The following is an 18,436-nucleotide window of genomic DNA, read 5'->3' as shown; positions in this document are numbered from 1 at the left end:
GGAATAGTGACGTACTGAGAGCATCCCATCTAGACTTAGACCCCTGAGCTTGAATCAGGGCATTACCACCTTGAACCATGTATCTCTCTGGGCTTTCATCTCTCTGAGCCTCCATTCCCTCACCTCACCTGCACTTACTGAGTATACGCACAAACACACAGGTATATAACTTTTCTCTTTTTAACAAAAGACAGGTCTTGTACAAATACAGACACTACTATTCCATTGCTAGTTATTTTTCATAATTATTATGTAGGCCACCTACTACTCCATCATTAAGTGAAAAAATGATGTTATGTTCTTTATTTTAACATTCTATTACCCTATATATTATGGATAAAAAACTGAGAGAGAGAGAGACAGAGAGAGAGAGAGAGAGAGAGAGAGAGAGAGAGAGAGAGAGAGAGGAGGAAGAGGAGGAAGTGGAGGGGGAAGGGATGATGATTGAAATTTTAAAAAAGGAAAAAACCCTGAATTTTAAAATTATTATTCATTAATGGTATCATTCAAGGTAACAACCAATGATGTCGTTGATCCACTAAGGTAATGATCCACTAAGAAGGACTTGTTGCATTCAGGCAAATTAGTACTCAGTAAGCAATAACCAAGAGCAGTGTTTCTCAAATCTGGTGGTCGCCAGAATCACTGCAGAACATTTATAATATATGTATGTGGGTTTCTCCCCAGACTGACTGAATCAGAACCTCTGGCGATGGGAGCCAAGAATATGTATATTTTAAAGCTCTCAGCTGATTCTGATGATGAATCTTATTTGGAAACTGCTGATGAGCAGGGTTTTAACCTCTAATATAATAAAATAGTCATTGTCTTCTTTAGAAAAAATGAAAACTATTTTTAGTGCTGTCTGATATTTTATGTTTCAATTCTGGATAATTTGAAAGAGAGGACTCAGAGGACTCATCACTAATGGCACTGACCTAGATAAAGACTACACTTATCAGTCTCCTTTGCAACAAGGTGTGACCATGTGACTCAGTTCTGCCAATTGGATGAGGGTGGAAATGAAGTATGTAAATTAGGGTCTTACCTTTCAAGCAGTGGTTCCTAATGGTTTTTGTTCCATAAATCCTTTCAGCACCCTAGAGAAGCCTAAGGACTCCTTCTTAAAATATTATTTTATACGCATAAAGTAAAATACTTAGAATTACAAAAGAGACCAATTATATGACATACTGTTATCAAAATAATAAATTTGTGATACAGTGATATGGATGTTTATCCACACATTCAACAACAAAGTTTACCAGCAGGTTGATAGTGGAATTATGAACAGTAGGGTAGCTTGGGGTGAAGGTGAGAGAGATATCTCAGGGTGAGTAATGTTTTAGACTGAGAACATTTAGGTTTCTCTGGCTTCTTAGATTGAATGGACTGTATTCTATGTTTCCTAGACCCTAGAAACTTCTAACTTTGTTCCCATTTTACCCAAAGTTCTGATCCTCAACAGTTACTTAGAGGAGAAAAAAAAAATGGATATGGCTTTTCAATGAATTAGGAAAGTATAAGGCAGGTTCAGGAATGTTTTTAAATGAAAGCAGGGGCTGTAGAGTATTCTGACTCTGGTTTACCGGATTTTGATAACCTGGCTGGAAGAAGTGGTATTTCCTTTACTGGGCTCCTCAGTACCTAGTTTGCTCATCCATCTATTCATTCATTCGACAAATATTTTTTGAGAACCTGCCATACTCCAGACGTTGTGCTGGCTGTCTAATAAATGTCGGTGACCCACAAACTTTCCAGGTGTTGAGTAGTGATTATGGCCAGTAGTGACAGGCAACTGGCATCTGTACCTTAGGTCTAACCACACCTGCTTACGCGGTTAGAACAAGTTAGAAAGGTTTACAAAGAACTGTTAAGGCATATTGAGGAACTGGTTAGTTTCTTTCCCCCTATTTCAAGTTTGTGCTATAACTGCCTGATTTTTAATGGGAGTATTTGGGTCTCTCATTGAGCAAACTGCCAACCGGTGATCAGTTCAAGGAGAGCAGACAAAGTCATTCCTAGTATAAGCCCCAGAATAAAAAATTCTCTGTGACCCTAATAATTCAAACTGGCTATGTGCATGGTTCAAGTTCATTGGGAAATCTGTTGTATCCTAAATTTCCATTTAGTTATGTCTGTCTTAGCCTGATCTTTTAAAAACTGCATGACACTCGTTATATTTAATGGGTTGCTTAACTTGCAGTGGAGTAGAAATGATATCCTTTTTTTTTTTTTTTTAAATAAGCATTTGAACCAGGTTGAATCAAAACCAGTTTTTTTGTGTGTGTGTTTTTTTTTTAATTTAAATTGGTAGATGGGAAAAGAAATCTCTTCTGAAATGAAAAAACAAAAATTGGTATGAAAGTAAATTTTTCTTGGGAGAATCTATAATATGTCTGTCTGTTTAGTTGCTTCTTTCCTTTCAGGCTAGTCCTTGGACATTCTCTCAGGTTATCTGCCTTCTTTGTGAGGCTCAAGTGAAATGGTGTATGAGACAGGGCCTTGTAAGCTCTACTATTGTTCTATGAAAAAATAAGGTATTGTCACTATTGACTGATGACTTTGGGAATCATTTCCTCCAAAAGGGGTTAGTTGGTTTTCCACGTTCAGTTTTTATGTGTTTGTTTATCTTTTGTTTTGGCCTATTTGTTCTTTTTCTTATCAATGTGTGACTGTAACTCCTTTATTAGAGAGGACTTTGATATCTATGTGAGGCTGTGAACCATTTATTAGAGAAGATTTTGAACCCTATCTCAGTTATGTCATTGCTTTTTCTTGGTTTCATTAGAGCCAAAGACTTCCAGATTTTCCTGTTTGGTGGCTTACTGGATTTTTGTTATCAGTTACCCACATCCCCAAAGAGAAGGAGCTTAAATAGAACATAATTTCGTATTAGGAGATGAACGTAACTGGCATAGAAATGAATAGGTAAGATAGATGAGAGCTGTATGGTTGCTCCTGTACCTGCCTGTTACCACCGTATTATCCTTGGTATTTATTTACAGAGCTAGCTCTATAACTAAGTGAATGGAAAATGGCAAATATGTTTATTCACCATTCTGTGTCCTCTTAAATAAAGGGTTCAAATACTGCAATGGTAGAATGTGGTAGAGTGGGAGTATGTTGGATGGCAAAAATTGCTTTACATTGGCAATCGCTGTGCTAATTGTAACAGTAATAATGATAATTTTAAAACAACTGCTATCATTTTTGAGCACTTGCCATGTACTAGGCATTTTTATTTCATTATCTTCACAGCAGCAATGGAAGATAAATGCTATTATTCACTTTTCAATGCTGAAATATATAATATCATAATAAGAATTTAATATGGATATAATTAGAGTGGATTAGTTATTGGCATCAGGATTTTGACAGCTCCTTGTAGGAATTCTTTACCAGTTTTCAAGGCAGCTCTAAACTGTCATAGGAGTCCTGTGAGACAGACTGGCGGCCAGCATCTTTATATAGTCAGGGCTTGAGCCTGATTCTGCTTTTTTTATTTTATTTTATTTTATTTTTGCTTAGCACCTAGCTTATTTTTAGAATGCAAGAATGCAATACATGGTAATAAAAATAAAATAGTAAACAACAGTACAGTCAAAGCAATACAAATCACTTCTCAGATCAGATGGGGGTCACACCGGAGCTTCCCTTAGGGTGTCTGAGATATGTCCTTGCCTGGCAACGAGAGAGAAAATAAAATTACTCCAATTTTAGCTTTTATTCTGATTAAAAAATCCTACAAGCTTTCAACAGAGTAGGCCAGCAGCCTCTTTTCATGAGTAAGTCAGAGAATAAACCAGGGACAGCTGGAGTCTCCACGGCCTGCTTCACTCATCCTGGCACGTTGGTTGTGGCACACGCAGAGTTTGTTCTCTCCACTTTACCTCCAGAACCTTGGGCACCCTCCAGCTGTGTCCACAGTCCTCAGGTAGCATTAATCACCACCCCTCTGCTTCCAGACCAAGTTAGGATTTGTTGGTACGTGGGATGAAGTCAGGGAGTCGCTGAAGGAAGATTCCTGGTGGCACCCACACAGGGCTCACGGCATCTGCTGCAGTATGTTTTCACATCCCATGCTCTGTTCTTCTGTCTTATAGCTCCACAGATGTGATACTGCTAGGGCCCCAGAATTGCCCAGGTATGGGGACACAGATTAATGCTCACCCAGCTCACAACAGGCTCCATGTAAAAATCAAGATACTAGGCTATTTGACTGACAATGAGAAATGGAACCACCCCCCAGAAATCTCTGCTACTAGTGACATCTATATTAGAAGTTCAATGTTAATCTGAGGGTGGCTCGGTAAGCATGAAAACAGGGCAGAATGAGTTGAATATTTAAAGGCCCCAGGTTATATCATCCTAGGACCATGCCTCTTGCTGCCACCAAGATGGGCCAGGCAAATTCTTGAGCCAGAGCATTTTCTCCGCTGTAAATCTGCCCTGTAGATGACTTGTGGTGCTGGAAACTGTTGGAGGATGCTAGAAACGTTTGCCCTGACCTCCCAGCACCTCCCCTCAGCACACTGCAGTAAGCAGGCACTAAGAAAAAGTTAAACAACAAACCCCATTAGCACATAGACACAGAATGCCCTTATTCTGATTCTGTATTCACATTAGGAAACGACTGCCTTTCTGAAATAAGATGCCAACTAGTTTTCTTTTATTCATCTAGTGAGAGAATAAAGGTGGTAGGTTAAAGTAAACCAAAACAAAAAGCAAACAAAAACAGGAGGGGTGCTTGGGGGGTTTGCAAATCCCTTACAAATCTCTTTCAATGTCTTTTAATGGCTTATTTACATAAAGAAGAACTTTTTTCTTTTCTTTTTTTTTTTTAAAGTTTATTGGGGTGACAATTGTTAGTAAAATTACATAGATTTCAAGTGTACAATTCTGTATTACATCATCTATAAATCCCATTGTGTGTTCACCACCCAGAGTCAATTCTCCTTCCATCACTATATATTTGATCCCCTCTTTTTTTAAAAATAGATATTCCCAGGAGGTTTAAATCTAACCTAATTTTCATTTGAATAATGAATAATTTTTTGGTCTAGTGCTTGATTTATAGAAAATGATGATTAAGAACTTGACATAAGAAAAGCTGAGACCTAGAGCTGAAGAGGCACATTGATTAGAGGCAGAGGCAAGTCTACATTGTTTTTCTTAACTCTCAGCCCAGATGTGTTTTGCACAATTAAGTACAGCTTATTTTTCTCCTTTCACCCAGATGAAATGCACCAAATGAAAAAAGGGATTTGGGTTTGAGAGAGAGGGAGGGGATTGGGGGGAAGGGTGCTGTTTTGAGAATGATACGTTGGTAAGGGCAAGTGGACCTAAGTAGAGCCCCAGTGGAAGGTTATAGGGTGCAGAGAGGACCATGATGGACATCTCCATTTCTGGAATTTTCTAGAACTGGTCAGCAGCTCTCATACCAAGCTTTATGGTAGATTTTTGTTGTATTACTTCTACATCAGCTTTGTAAAACACAAAACACTCAACTACATGAGGAAAAAGCAGAGCCATGGGAAGATGATGACCTGGAGATTATGGTTAATGGATACTTAGGAGAATGTAGTGTAGAAGTAAGAAACATTCAAACCTGTAGAGAATGTTTTTGAGTTTGTTTGAGCCAAACTGACAACAGTTGCCAGGAAGCAAAATCTCAACGGATTGAGAAAATACTCTGGAGAATGGCTGTTTTGCAGTTTATTTTATACATTAGAATAAAAGGTGGAGACATAAGGGGGAGTTACAAGAAATCCATTGGTGGTAGATTAAGAGAGTGGGAGAAAGCAAAGTGGGGAAATCGCTGGGACTGGATACAAAAGTAAAATGGAGAAACACGTACTTCTTTTACATGGTGTGTACAGGACAGTTAGTGATTGACAGTACAGCCTATAGAGATATTATTCGGGGAACAAGATAACAATGAGGGGTTTTGTGATCTCTTGCTCTGGTGCTGTGGGTGTGCCCTCCAGGGTCTAGGAAAGGAGATTACTCCCACATTTCAAAGGTGTGTTATCTTAGGTGCAGAAAGACAATAGACAGGGTCACTTAGGGTAAAGATTAACTTTGTCAAGGAAGCTGGAGATTTAGGACATGATTACCCACCATGACTTGCTTTCAGTTAAGAATTTTGTGTTCAGGGGTGGCTAGTTAGCTCAGTTGGTTAGATCGCGGGACTCTTAACAACAAGGTTGGCAGTTCGATCCCCACATGGGCCACTGTGAGCTGCGCCCTCCACAACTAGATTGAAACAACTACTTGACTTGGAGCTGATGGGTCCTGGAAAAATACTCTTAAAATAAATAAAAGTTAAAAAAAAAGAATTTTATATTCAGACCATCCTACGTGGTTACTTTCAGTCTCCAAGTTTATAGGGTCCACCATGCAAGCCTCCCCTGAGCTTGTCAGGTTTAGTATGTGGCCCCTTTTACATCCACAGTAGCAATCTCATTTTGTTTCATTCTACATTTATTGAGCACCAGTGCTGAGATATGCACTGGCCCTAACCCAAAGGACACAAGGATGAATAGCACATGATCCCTTCCCTCAAAAAGCCAGAATCCAATAGAGGAGACCTTCACTTAAGCAATTTATAGTACTTCTTATTACACCCAATGATAGAAGGGTGATAGGCACGGTGATAATAAATAGACAAACATAATTCTATTGGTCAAGAAAGGCTTTCCAGAGAAGGTGATTAATGAATTGGACTTTGAGTGGTGAATAAGAAAGTACGAATTAGAAAAAAAAAAGGAAGTGCTGATTCATCCAAACTTACTGCCATATAACAAAAGCTGCTGCTGGTATTAATAAGTCTTATCTGGCTGAACGGTTTTCTGAAATTGTCTCCACACATTGAGTCTAAACTCCTCATCTTGTCATTCTTCAGCCTCCATTCATTCCCTAATTCATCATCATTTATTGAGCATCTACTATATAGAGATAAAAGAGAAGTTAGAGGAGATATTTGTCCTGGAGGAACTCACAGTATAGTGCAGTGATTCTCAACTGCAGTGATTCTCAATCCTGGCTGCCGTTGAGAATCATGGGAGAGCTTTTAAAGTAGGTGAGTGCCCAAGCTCCACTTCCAAATGTACAGCTGACATTGAAAACCATGGGTATAGTGAGACAAACATATATGTGAGCAGATAATCAGGTGTGGGAATAACAAGGTAGGCACTGTGGGGGCAGAGCCCCAGAAAGTAGTTTCCAGGCTCTCGGCCTCACATAGAAAGATGCTGGCTCAGGTAGTAAATGGCCATAAACTGTGATTGAATGGCCATCAGCTGTGGCTAGTTGGCCGTCAGCTGTAACCAGTGAGCCATTGGCCACTAGTATAACTGCTGTGGCTATGCTAGCAGAAAAAATGGGGGCCTAGCAAGAAGATGGTGGCTGAGCCTGCAAGCGGCGCAGTGAGGGTTGCGAATTGTGTGGCTCCTGCTTCCTGTGTCTCCAACCCAGCCACTGGCAAGAGTATAGTGGTATGACTCCCCTACCTATGGTTTCGTGGGTGTTCCTTTTTGGCCTCACCATATCCTGCGTTCTTATGTGGGGAGCGGGACCAGAGACTCTGCATGACACCCTGCACGACAAATGGCGCAGCGAGCAGGGTCTCCCGCACGACAGCACCCAATGCAGCCTGAGGCTGGGGGAGGGTCCTTGAAGGCTTTACTGTGCAAAAGGACCTTGCTTGAGCTGGGTTGTGAAGGGTCAGTAGAGTTAAAGTAGGCAGAGGATATGGTAGAAATGTTCCAGGCATATAAAAGTGCCTGGATAAACACTCAGAGGTTTCCAATTTTTCCATCTGTCATCGTCCTCACCTCCCATCCCCACTCATGGCCATGGCCTTAAGCAATAACCCCATCCCACTGTATCCCTGGCTTCATGAGCCCTGTGCTGGAGCTTTGCCACCTACTTGCCATTCCTACCATGCCATACCTGTCCCCTTTACTGCAATGTCTTTCCTGTAGTACTCTATATAAAGCTTACTTATTTTTCAAGGTCTAGCTCTAGTTGTACCCCTAAAACTCACAGGTTATAACCTGTGAGCCAAATCCAACCCACCACCTATTTTTGTAAATAAAATTTTATTGAAACACAGCCATGCTCATTCATTTAAGTATTCTCTATGCCTGCTTTCATGTTACAAAGGTGAATTAAGTAGAATTAGGTAGCTGTTTCAGAGATGGTGTGGCCTCCAAAGTTCTGTGTCCTTGAGATGATTGCTGGATAACTTCCATGCTTCCGTTTCCTTACGAATAACATGTCAATAATTATAAAAGCTGCAGCATGCTTTTATAATGATTAAATGAGATGCTGTGTTTTTGGTGGATGCTGTGATGTGCTACCCTGATCCCTCTTCAGAATGAGGATTATTTCCCCAGTTGTCAAAACATAGCACTCAGCTATCTGTCTTTGGCTGCATTAGAAGAAAACTTCACCTCAGGTTGTAACTGTTTCCTGGGGTAGCCCTCGTCTAATAACTTCTTATTCCGGGAGGTATAAAGACCTGGTCTGTGTGAGGAGCCATCTCAGCACTAGAGCTCCCCACGGACCACGAAAATTCAGCCTTTTCCCATGCGTAATTCTGCTTCCTTCCACAGGTGTTGACCCCAAGAGCACCCGCTAAGCTCCTTCTCAGGGTCTGCATCTGGTGATCCCAGCCTGTGACAGTAGGTACGGGGAGTGATCCACCAGCACAGATGCTGAGATGGGACTTTGAAGTGGGTCACCTCTCCTGGCTGCCCATGAGAATGCTGTCACTGGTAAGTGGAACACACATAGCCCTGGCGGCCATGCAACTGTTAAGACTTCCACCAGCTGTGACCTGGGATAAACTGTATATCAACAGAAGAGGATGTACTGGATGGTGCAAGGTATCAGGTGTTTGAGAAGGAAGAGGCAAATCGTAATCATGAGGACTGGGAATTGGCTGGCTGCTGTTAAGCTCCACTGATGCCCAGGGAAAAGGTCGCAAAAAGCTAAGATTGATTAATCAGAAAATAAATGCGAAGTGTGAAAGCCAGAGGGCCTGCCTGGAAACATACAAAGAGGCTTTCATTTCTTAAATTGGGAGGGGAAGGGGTTCAACTGTGAGGACCAAGGCCAGGATTAATTGTAAGAGTAGCTGAGGTAGGTCTGCTATGTCAAAATTGGGCAAGTAAGCTCCTGACACAAAGTATGGGTACATCTGCGTTGATTCCCCCCCAAGAATCTTGAATCTCCAGATTACTCTGAACGCTCTGAGCTTGCACAAATGATCCATTACTCCTTTCTAGTAAGGGCTAGATACACACACACACACACACACACACACGTCATACTTGAATTTAATGCAGAGTCCTCTCCTCTGGAAGACATTATGCTCCCTTCCTGGGATCTCCCCCATCTCCCATCCCAACCACCAGGTCAAAAACTGGGGTTAAGTAACAAAATCACTCTGCCGAGGGCCTGCTGGGACTGCTAAGGAAGGAAAAGAACTATACCTCCTCTAGTCCAATTTCAAGACCAGCCCACTGGGAGAATATACATGGGGCTTGATTCTAAGGGTGCCCGAGTAAGGTGGGTAGAAGATAAATTTGGAGACATGAGAGTTTCCCAATATGCTAGCACTCTTCCACAATACAGGATGTAATAATACTCTGGCAAGGACCCAAGAGGTGTGAGCATGGGGTAGGATGGCTCCTAGAATTATGGAAAAAACAGTGACCCATATTAAGTGAGGTAAAAATGACAGCATTGCTGTGACAGCTTTACACGACAGAGAAAGGAAAGAACGTGTTTGGCTCCTCTTTTCTCTTGTCCAATTTAATAGTAAATGACATGTGTAGCAATCTCAGTCTATTTATATTATTGCTTTATCATTCTGTAGATCTCCAGATCAATCAAGAGGATGCAGGTTAGTGTCAATAATACTACTCCTAGAATGTTCCATAGGGACCCAGTAGTCCAGACAGACCAAGAGACTTCCCAGGCCATTGATGGTCCACTGGACCCAAGTAGTTACTGTCCCTGGAGTCCCCTCACCTCCCTCCACCCACCCCCAACCAGAACAGCACTGTATCTGACCTAATCTAGATTTGTGGCTCTGGCTTACAAGACCCCATTATGTGGGGCGGCCCTGGATATTTGTACCTGACTATAAGAAGGGGCCCATCATTCCCAAGGACAAAGTGTAAACAAGGAAGAAAAGGAGGCAGCTGCGTGATAATCTATTTCAGGGGAACTATGCTTCTCTGATAACAAGAAGTAATTTTTGTTTGGGTAGAAATCTCTGAGTTTTGTTTGTTTGATTGTTTGTTTGTTTTGTTTTTTGCCTCAATCTATATTATCTATTGATTTGCTGGTTCCAGTATTTCAGCTATTTTTCAAAAATTCTTTTCTATTTTAAAAATCAGCAATGTGTGTAGTTCGGATACTACTTAGACATCCCTTATGTATATGAACATTGTTCTTTGGGAACGTGTTGCTGAGAATGCTTGCTTTTAGATTAGCCAATACCCTTCACCCACATGGAAATTATTCCCTAGTCACTTGTTTTTCAACTCCATAGCCTTCCAGCATCCTAATTTATCATGGGCAGAATAGGTGTTCACTCTTGGTTACAACTGAAGGAGAATTAGGAAAGTTCCCTCATTTCTTCTTATGCTGGCTTCCTAGGATTATTCTCCCAAACAATGATGGAAATTCCACTGCAATACAACACTGCCATAACTTAATGATTGGGGTCCAACGTAGTCACTCTGTATAATACAGTGCTGCTTTAATACAAGGTTCAAGTCATAGCTGGGGAGTCTGTTGTGAAGCTAATCCCAATCCCAATATTGGAATCGGAGCAATCACCAGAGTGTGTTATCATCAAGTTTAATTCAATGTTTAGCATTCTGGTCCTGTGTGTGACACATTGAACTCTCCCTGTGTTTCTCCTTTAGCACATAGGAACCAATCAGATTCTCTTTATTCCTTGTCTAAAAAAACAATCAGATTCTCTTTATTCCTTGTCTAAAGAACCAATCAGATTCTCTTTATTCCTTGTCTAAAGAATGGAAATTATTGGAATAAATGGAGAGGAAAGGGAAGGGGCTGGGCAAATAGGGATAAACACTAGTTTGGTGCTGAAATAGTTTGCTCAAATCAAAGACCACATAGGGTGATGGAAAGAGCCTTGAACTAACTGCCTAACATTTGAGGATCTTAGAGAGCCAGCGCTATCATCTTGGACATGGCATTTAATGTTTGTTTATCTCAATTCCTTCATCTGTATAATGCCAAGTGCTGTGCTAGCCCTGCTTTCCTCTGTGGCTGACCGTGAGGCCCCCATTTATATTTCTGAAGACTGCATAAAACATATTGTGCTCTAGGGAGGCACTTGGTTTTTATTATGAGTTTGTATGCATGCATAAGTCCTGCTTCAAAATCTGGAAAAGAAGTTGGCTACAAAAGAATACATGGAACTGAATTAATATGAGTGAGCTATATCAAGAGCAGAGGAGCTTCCACTTGACACTTTTGCCTGGTAGCAATCCTGGTGCTACTATTATAGAGCTGAGGTCATCCCAGCTGACTAGCTGTGCTGCTGGGAAAGAAGGTGGTTGACCGGATCACATCTGCCTGTGATGTGCAGTCATGTGGGTTTCTTGTTGGTTACTTCCCTGTTGAGTGATACTTCCTTGAAACCACAAGAGTCTACTGTTTAGAGAAGACTAGAGAGTTTCCGTTCCACTTTAAAAACAATAACAAAAAAACCCCAAAAACATCAGTATGCACAATTAGCTATTCGTTGGCAAGATCGAACCATTTTCACGTCCTCTTTTGAATAAATACATTTTTACCTAAGGAAGAATTAATGTATAGTCCTGGACATCATAGCCTTTTTCTTTTTCCTTTGAGTTTTCAATTTCAATCGACAAAAGAAACCATATGCTCAAATAATAAAAATAGCAGTGATAGTTGAGTACCTTCTATATTCTAACTACTTTGCTGAGAATGATATGCATATTATTTCACTTGATTCTAATACTGAAACTGAGAGTGGGTATTTGTATTTCTATTTTGAGAAAGTCAGATTTCAGATGAAACCAAAAACACAAAATTGCATAGTCTTGAGTGATAGATTCAGTATCCGATCCAGTTTTGTCTGATTTTGAACCTTGGGCCCTTCATCACTTTGCTCTCATATCTTCTACCCTGAGGATGGTGTGGGAAGGATGGGGTGGGAAGGATGAATAAACTAGTACCCCTCTCCTCATCAAGCCCCATTTAATGTGTGGCTGTGCATTATAAAAGCTATTATTGAGAGGCCCACAAGACTGAAATGAAGATTACTATAATAGTTTTTCATAGAAACAATACATTTTTACTATTTGAGGGGAAATATTCCATTTTTAAGCAATAAAAATGATAACAGAATGTGTGATATATCTCAACTTCGGCAAGGCATCAGACAATTTTTAGTTTATGAAATCTTTGAGGAAGAGTAGTAGAAATATCCTGTAAATGACAGTGTCGTAGGGAGAATTTCAGAGCTGATTGAAGCCCTACATTAAAATGTACTGACTAGCATAGTGAAGGTCAAGCGGGAGTAAAGCTCTGTCTTTGCCCATGACCTATCCCTCTCTTTTAACAATGCCTTAGGTCATTGATTTGTTTACCACATAACAAATCTGTGAATAGCATAAGACTGAGAAATAACTGACACATTGAATTAAAAACTAACAAGTTGATCATCATTAAGAATAATGTAAATCTTTGGATTTAGGTTTAGGGAGTCATTTACATTGGTATGGGATTGATACTAATAACAGGCTACAAAAGATTTAAAACTACAGTATGTCTATATAACATGATATAGCTGCTAATGGATTAATAGAAGCTTTCTGTTCAGATTAGGGAAGATAAGTTTCAATGTCTTCATCATTGGTTGTAATTTTTAAAAATATTACAACATTTGCAGATGTCTTCCTTTAAATGAGATATTAATCAGGCAGTGGGAGGTTACAGAGGCAACATTTTGGGGCCCTCCTGTGAACCAGATTATGAGCTAGGTGACATTCAAATCTCACAGCATCCCTGTGAATCACTTTTAAAGAAAATTGCAGCAACTGAACCTCAGAGAGGTTAATAAGTTGGTTGCAGTGAAGTTGAGATTTAATCTCAGATTGCTACAACTCCAAAGATTATATCCACACTATTGCATCAGGTTCCCAGAGGGCACAAAAGGGAGCAACCTGGGTGTGGAAATGAATGGAGGCAGGTAGAATAGAGAAGTGAATTAACATTAATAAGGCATCTGCTGTTTTCTAGATGTTTTACATACATAGCCTCGATTAATACAGTAAGTCGATGAAATAGGTATTATCACATCTGCATTTAATATAAGAAAACTGAAGTTTAAAGGGCTAAATAACTCACCTAAGATCACCTAATAAGTGGTGGAATCAAGATCAGGCTACTCATCTGTTTGATTCTATGACCATAGTTTGCTATTTTTACCCCGACTTCAGATATTACACATGGCACCCGTATTGATTTTGCCCAATCTGTATTGTAACTCACTTTTTTAAAAATCTTACTTGTTAAAAGTTAAACTCAGTGATTTAACTAGAAAACTGTATACAAACCTGTAAACGAGAAACCAACTATGCCAAATCTCTAAAAGAGAAATCAACTCTCCTTGCCATAAACAGGAAGAAACCATAAATATAAACACATTATAAACAAAATAATGTTGTGAATTCTAGCTAGATACTATTGCCTGCAGATGTTTCTAACTCTGAGGTCTCCTCTCTCTTTGTTGAAAAAGGAAATTAGTGAGCTAACCAAACCTTTTAGTACTAAACTGAGGTCTCTTGACTGAAGAAAAATTGACAAGAAGAAGTAATTTTCACACTATGATTATATATAACTCAATGCTGTTTAAGGCAGTGTCTGTGAGATAGCTGAAATCATCTCCCGAACCATCTAAAAATGTCTCACATTCCAACAGTTGCTCACATCATATATATATATATATATATATATATATATATATATATATATATATATATATATATATATATAAACTTTTATTGGGGAATACTAGGGAACAGGGTGTTTCTCCAGGGCCCATCAGCTCCAAGTCATTGTCCTTCAATCTAGTTGTGGAGGGCGCAGCTCACTGGCCCATGTGGGAATCAAACGGGCAACCCTGTTGTTCAGAGCTCATGCTCTAACTGACTGAGCCATCCGGCTGCCCTTACATCCAATATTTTTTAATACACTCTTTCAGCTGCCTTGAAGACTAGTGGGATGCTGAATGTGATGGGGAAAAAAATAAAACTTAGGACAATCACCACCATTTTCATATCCTGGAGGGCTGACTTGTGAGAGACAGTACTGATTTCTTCTTTCTTGCTCAAGAAAGTCAAACTAGGACAAATTGTGTTACATTTTGAAATGTAACTTCCAGCTCAATATACTATGTTTCCACAAAAATAAGACCTAGCCAGACAATCAGCTCTAATACATCTTTTGGAGAAAAAATTAATATAAGACCTGGTCTTATTTTACTATAACATAAGACTGGGTCATATAATATAATATAATGTAATATAATGTGATGTGATATGATATGATATGACATGACATAATACAATATGATACGATACGATACAATATATAGTATGACACAATACAATACAATACAATACAATACAATACAATACAATACAATATAATACCATGTCTTATATTAATTTTTGTTCCAAAAGACGCATTAGAGATGATTGTCCAGCTAGGTCATATTTTCGGGAAAACATGGTATTAAGTTGGTGCAAAAGTAACTGCGATTTTTGCAATTATTTTTAACCTTTTAAGCTGCAATTACTTTTGCACCAACCTAATAATGTCCAATATAAACATTAAAACTAACAAGGGCAGTAGCTGTTGCTCGAAGAACTGAGTTCTCTGCCCAGGAAAATTGACACTGAATTTTTGGAGGATTGAAGTCAAATTTAAGATCCTTTGGAGCTTTAAGATCATTTTCAACTCCATCATTCCCCAAGACTTCATGATGTTTCTAGTAGCTCAAAGATCACTGGATATTTAAGAACCTGTAGTTGAGGCTTTTACCCTAGACAAAGATTTTTTTAACCACAGCACTACTCACACGTTGAACTGGATAATTATTTGTTGTGGGCAGCTGTCCTGTGCATTGTGGGATGTTTAGCAGCATCCCCGGGCTCTACCCACTATACCCTAGTAGCACCCCCTAACTGTGACAACCCAAAATGTCCTCAGAGATTGACAAATGTTCCCTAAGGAGAAGACCACTGTTGGTTGAGAATCACTGCTCCAGACTCACTTCTCTCAGTGTATATCTACTCTTCTGAGACAGGAATCAAGAAGTTTCTTTTATTTGTTTTTTAAGAGAAGTTTCTTAAATATTTACGTATATCTCACACATCCCTTTACCATTGTACTTAATGCATCTAACGAACATCTATTGAGCATCGACAACATGTCAGATGCTGTTTTAAGCCCTGTGGCTCCAGTGGCAGAGGAGATAGACCCAGTCCTCACAGAGCTTCATGGTAGGTGGGCGGGTTTGCAAAGGTGAAGGGGAGAAGGGACAGGCCTATACATGGTTTATCATAGTTAACCTGTGTTCCTGTCTGTTTCCACCATTATCTTGTGAGCTTCTTAAGGGTAAGAACCATGTCTTTTTAATCTTTTCATTCCCAGGGTCTATCCGAATGTCTGGAACATAGTAGATGCTCAATGTTTGCTGACTAAATGAGTAAGAGGGTAGGGGATTGGGCAAGGGTGGGAAGTGGTAACCTACCCAGCATATTAAGCCACAACAATAACAAAATCAACTATATTTAATTGATTGGGGATGGGGAAAAATTTACATAGCTTTCATTATATCTTAGGAAACATTAATATCATTGCATCTTTCCATGAATTTCATCATAGATTGTTTCTATGAGCATAGTCTAACTATGCTCGTAAACATATCCTAACACACCCAGGAATATCTAAAAATATGAAGAAGGCCTACCATCCCTTTTTCCCGCACTTTACCTTAAGGTTAACAGATAAAAATTTGACCAATAGAAATGATCACACCTGAAACTAAAGAGAGAGAGAGAGAGAGAGAGAGAGAGAGAGAGCAAGCAAGCAATTGGCTGTAGACATTGATTGAACCTGCAACCAAGCTGTGCCAGAAGCCACTGTGACCTTGGGTTTCTTGGTTATGTGAGGCAGTATATTCTCCTTTGGCTTGAGGAGTTTGGGCTGGTTTTCTGCCACTTTCAACTTATAGCCTTTCCTTACACATGCCCCAAACTCAAACTAGATTTTCTTCATTTCACAGCATATTATAGTATAATGGACACTATGGCAATTTTAATCCTGGGGGAGGGGATGAACAAGTCTGAACTGGGGTGTTAGAGTATATAATATAACATTAATTCACCTACTATTTACTGAGCTCCTATTAGGTGCCATTACACCAAGAATTCTGAAAACCCAAACCAAATTTATAAAAGCAATGACAAAAATTGCATCTCTTAGACACTTTTTTCTTTCCCATTTGGGCTAGATTTTTGTCACAAATATAATTAGTGTCTTTTGCTTTTCATATGAAAGAGTCTTCCATAAATGGTAAGTTCCTTTATATATACACAATATTAAAAATCATCCCTTTAGAAATATGCAGAGAAGAAGGAATTTTTGACATTTATTTATACTTTCCCCAAGAAGTTTAGTTTTACATATTCAAATAAGACTGTAAGAATTCCTCAGAACTCTTTTGTTTTCTCTAAAAACATCATTTTTTTGTGGGATTTAACTTGATTTTCAGTTTAGTATTTAATTTCCATATGAAGTATATACTTATCCAAAGGGGCACTAATTGTGAAGCTTCTCTAAGGATGATAATAACTGGCTTTCTACTAGGGTAGAAGCCCAAATTTGGCCTGGCTTCTAGGAGCATGGACTCCATATGCACGCAACAGCTCTTAGTATATAGCCTATCACAATGTCAGCTGAGCTGAGCATCTTCCCAACTTTGGAACTGTCAGCTCAAGCCACTGGAGCTGTGCCCAGACACTTTTAAGGAAAACCAACCCTTCCCCGTGGTCTCAAGAATTAGCACCTAAACAGGATTCATTTCATTCTCTAGGTCTCAGTTGTCAATGGGACATGTTGGGTATATGTAAAGTAAACTGTTCTGGTTCAAGGCAGAAAAATTGACAACTAGTTCTAAAAATGTGTGAAATTATGTCAATGATTCTTTACTCTACCTCGGGTGTTATCAACCTGGGGTCCCAAGATACATAGTAGGACTGTTCCACAAATTCAAAACTATGTTTCTTAAGCTATTTCTAACACTTGCCCCACATTAGATAGATTTCATGAGCTAAGTAAAATGTTAGGTCTGCTTTTGGTTTGAATTATGTTCATTCAACATGATGATACTAGTCGGTTCATACTGATCAGAAGCTCCAATTGGTAGTTAAATTGGTCTTTAATGAGTGAAAATGGGGAAATAATGCATTCAACAGCAACTTATATTGAGCCTCTATCTTACTATCTTCTTTATAGGTAAAATGCCTTATAACTTAAGATCTGAGCAGGAGAAATAAGAAAATGAGTTTTGAAGACTAAAGTAGTATGGAACCAGTGATAGTATGCGACCTCCCATTTTACAGATGGAGAAACCAAGGTCCAGGTAGGTGGAATGACTTTCCCAAGGCATCGTTGGCTGGTGCTGAGCTGGAATAGGAACCCAGAGATATTGATTTTATCTAGTGCCTATCCTTTGATATTAAGCATAGGATATCTTTAGAACCCATGTTAGGGCAGAAATGTAGATAAAGTAACACCAGGTCAATAGTATTTGCTTTGAGCTTGCTGTCATGGTAGGAAAGAGGCACAGACTAAGCCCTGCAAAGGTGCTGCGTGATTGTAAGGATCAGTGGCGTGAGTAGGTGATGGCGACAGCTACTTACATGGTACTAAAAGCTTTTCAGCCAGGAAAAAACAATCTTCCTGCACCTGCCTGCCGTAAAACCGAGTTCAAGTTGAAACTGAATCCTCTTGTTTTAAAGTTTTCCTTTCTTCATTAAAATTCAGGGAGAATATATGCCTTTTCCCAAATTTCTCCAAATTTAGTTGCTATTCTAAAAAAAGAGAGAGCTTTTATCTAGCTTACTTTTCCTTCCACAAACCTCTAGCTATTATCTTTTATCTTTTCTATATTTGAACTTTTCTAAGAAAACCTCCTGGGTGCTAATGATGATGATAGATCTGGGTTGTGAGAATTTGAGAATGTTTTAAAATATTCAAATCTTTAAAAATGAACACATAAATTTTACAAAATAATAAGGTAATCTACTTAAAAAATTGATTTCTTTAAAACAATGTTAAAGAAGTC

At 39.2% G+C, this 18,436-nt stretch overlaps 1 long non-coding RNA gene across 1 annotated transcript in view; it reads left to right on the top strand.

Moving 5' to 3' along the window:
- The window catches only part of LOC141571345 (uncharacterized), a 74,718-nt gene extending 56,609 nt beyond the window's left edge, over nucleotides 1-18,109 (top strand). The window contains exons 5-6 of the long non-coding RNA XR_012496107.2: nucleotides 8,622-8,783; nucleotides 17,605-18,109. This is a non-coding gene — a long non-coding RNA (uncharacterized LOC141571345). The remainder of the gene's footprint in view (nucleotides 1-8,621; nucleotides 8,784-17,604) is intronic.
- The last annotated feature ends 327 nt before the right edge of the window (nucleotides 18,110-18,436 follow it).

Source organism: Rhinolophus sinicus, chromosome 16 (genome assembly GCF_057876585.1).
Source record: "Rhinolophus sinicus isolate RSI-liver-muscle chromosome 16, RSI-T2T, whole genome shotgun sequence".
Taxonomy (NCBI): Eukaryota; Metazoa; Chordata; class Mammalia; order Chiroptera; family Rhinolophidae; genus Rhinolophus; species Rhinolophus sinicus.
This window is presented reverse-complemented; position numbering and strand designations above follow the sequence as displayed.